Consider the following 3,598-nt stretch of genomic DNA (forward strand, 5'->3'; position numbering starts at 1 on the left):
TTGTTTTGTTCAAACAGCAAAACAACTTCATGTCAGGTATCTTATTAATTATCTTCCGTTTGAGGTACAGGTACTGTTCCAGGGATGTCTGGTCAGTCATATTCTTTGGACACCTGCTAGGAAAGTACGGAATGCAAGTACTTTGTGTTGCAGAGCCTCAGAGGCGGTCCCGGTACCATTCAGTAGAAATTCCTATATTACAGTGTGCGTTAAAAAACAGCCCAGAGGAGGGGCTCTGTCCTGCGCCAACGCCTAGCCTTCTTCAGTAGGACTGCAGTGGAAGGGTAACCCATTCAGCTCACTGATACAGTCCTTTGCTCAGAGATTGCATCGGGTATTTGCAAGTTAATCTAACAGGTCTCTTCTGGCTTTAAACTCTTTGATCTGAATAGTTGTGCTCCATTAGCGCTTCACACCTATTTTGTTCTTTGAATGTAATGCCCCAAATTGTTAAAATGCTCTGCCAACCAAAAGATTCCCTGTTAGTTATCTTTACACTGATGTACAAAAGGCCTTTAAATTTTGCATTTTAATTCTGTCTAGAGAGACAAGTTTCTGGGACACGTGAGTAAGTACCTGAAAAGAGAACTTTTTTTAAAGCAAAACCTAGCGGTTTTGCTTTAAGGAATGCACCCATGTGAATTCCTTTTTCCCTCTTCTGCCATCCCTCTGCTTCTGTGCTTTCAGAATCCAAAAAGCTACTGAATCTCTCAAGAGCTTCAAGCCAGCAGCTGAAACTACTTTCGAGGACTTTGTGATGGACATAGCCAAGCAAGAAGAGATCCTTGGTGACTTGTCCTTCCATTCCAATGGTAAATTATGAGAGCATCACGTCTTTCTTGAGTTACAGCTTTAAGGGCTTCTCTGGAAAGAGGCAAAACTTGTGCAGGGCTGCAGTTGCAGAACTCAATCTTGTGACTTGCATTGTCCCTTCTGCCTCTGTGATTCACAAGGCGTTACCTGGCAGCAATGCTAGCTTCAGCTTTGATAAAGAAGCTAAGATGCCATGGCATTCAGAACCAGTTTACATTGGCTTCCAAAATATTGTAGTTAAGTAATACTAGGTCTTCCTAGCAGCTTTTTGTCGTGATTGCATGACAGAAAAGAATAGGTTTTTATATGGTTTTTTAGTTGCCAGCAAAAATAAATAATACAACTTTCAAAGTAAAACCAGAAAGGATTTAAGTGCATGAACAGACCCGTCCTCATCTGCACTCTTTGACTGAGTCAGATTCCCCCCCCCCACTGTCCCCCCAGTGCTGTAGCCACTCAACAAAGGGCTTCTGTGTTTAATTCTAAAACAACATGTATCTACATTTGAGGTTTTTTTCTCCTGAATCTCTGTCATTCCAGGTCTAGAAATACCAGAAATCAATGAAGAGCAGAGCAAAATGTACAACAAAGCTCTGATCAGTTGGGAATGCCCTGGGAAGACAGACTCAGCTGATATCTATGTTCTTGAGTATCATAAGCTTAATAGAGAAGAGGAGAGTACAACGTGGCAGGAGATCGAAGTTTGCAGCAAGAGCAAAGTCATATCTGATCTCGATGACGACAGCAGCTATGCCTTCAGAGTTCGAGGATATAAAGGATCCATCTCTAGCCCTTGGAGCCGAGAAGTTATCTTGCGTACGCCTCCAGCCCCAGGTATTGGGTTTTCTTATGTCCACGAGCTGCTGGTGGTGTTAAGAGCTGTAGGTGGTTTCCAGTAGCTCCCAGACTTCTACTACACTGTTACCGGTTGTATACATGTTTAAAAGCACTGTTAACAAACAGGTTAAGTAGGTAGCATACTGAGACTGTGTTAGCTTGCGTAATGTTCCCGGTAGCCTTTAAAAGCGAGGAATTCTAGTGCCAGCATGACTTAAAATATAGTTTATAAGCACAGAAATACTTAACTAAGAGAAAATTTTTTGGGATGCTGTTTTTCAGTTCTCAGTTTTCTTTTTGATGACAAATGCGGGTACAACAGTGAACATCTCCTGCTGAACCCAGGAAGAACCTCTGTGGAAAGTAGGGCTGGATTTCCTCTACTGCTGGGGTCTGAGCGCATGCAGGTCGGATGCTACACAACCCTGGATTACATCATTGGCGACACTGGGATTGCCAAAGGGAAGCACTTCTGGGCTTTTCACGTGGAAGCCTATTCCTACCTGGTGAAAGTGGGAGTTGTTTCTAGCAACAAGATACAGAAGTTGTTCCATAATACCCATGATGTGACCAGCCCAAGGTAAATTGCAGACTCTTGCTTAATACATGTTTTGTATAAGGAGATGGCTTTTTAAAAAATAAATTAAGAGCGAGCCTGGTCTCAATTAGTATACAAGATGAACCTAAGCAGTGGGAAGTGGCTTGAAGGATATAGTGTAAGCAGGTTGTCCTCTTCATCCTCTACTATTAGTAGGAAGATGTTCTAATTGTCCAGAGTCCTATTTTCTTTCTTTCTGGGAAAGAAATCGGGTTTCTACAGATATCAAGATATGTCAGTTAAAGCAAGAAGGTTAAAAAAGAGAAAAAAAAGCATCATTTGCAAGATTGAAGCAATGCTTAGTTGTCAATAGTAAGATTCTGCCTTAATTCCCTTAGCATACTAGGTTTGGCAGCCACTCAGAGGTACAATGTTCACTGTGCATATCTGTGTGTCTTTGCTGTAGCTTGCGTCATGGTGGATTCCAAGTCACTGGCTCATCCCAGGCTATAGATTTGCATATGACACTGGAGTGCTACTGAGCACAAGCCAAAGTGCAGTGGACAAACCAGCAAAAAGATTTCCAGCTCTCAATTACAGTTGTAGTAAGGCTGGATGTGTCTAGGAACTGCAGGCTGGGAGGCTATCTCCCAGGGGCTCTTAACTTTTTCATGAATCTAACAAAAGTGTTGGCCTTCTGCTGTATAACATACTGAAATTATAAAAACGCCAGTGTCTCAAGCTTCTGAAAGTCAGATGGAGACTTTTTGAAAAATGAGAAATTAGGTCCTGATTTTCTCATTTCTCCCGGTCCCTGCCAGGAGGGAGTGAAGCTCAGCCCCGCTCCCTCCTTTTACAGGGAGGAAAACAAAATGGAAAAAAGAAAACCAAATTGTCCTATATTAGAAGTGTATAATTCCATTTTAAGGGTAGGGCAGCAATAGGGCTGGTACCACAGCCCCCCAGCCCCACAGCCACTGTGGGTCACCGGTGTAATAATGTACCTCTCCGGTAATTAAAGTTTCTTTTGGGAAGGGGGGAGAGATGGGGACTCTCCTGCGCCGGGACCTTTCCCCTCCAGGGAGGCAGAGCCGGAGCAGCGAGCACGGTCCTGCCCGGAGGGCAGCGTGGAGGGGACGCGCACGGGCATCCCGGAGGAACAGCAGCAAGGAAACCCCGGCACTGCACCTTTCCCTTCCTCCGAGCCTTTTTCTTTTCCTCTTTTTAAGGGCTCAACCAGTTTCTTCCCCCTCTGACCGTCACCATGGGGCACTGGCACCAGCAGCTTTGCAAAACCCCATCCTGTAAAAGCCGCCTGATTTTGGCCCTGTTTGGGGATGCGCTGCTTCCATCCTTACAGAGCAAACTGATAGATTTGTTTTTCTCCCCCCTCCCCATTTAGCAAGAAGC

Source organism: Vanellus vanellus (assembly GCF_965231255.1).
Source record: "Vanellus vanellus genome assembly, contig: HAP1_SCAFFOLD_77, whole genome shotgun sequence".
Lineage (NCBI taxonomy): Eukaryota > Metazoa > Chordata > Aves > Charadriiformes > Charadriidae > Vanellus > Vanellus vanellus.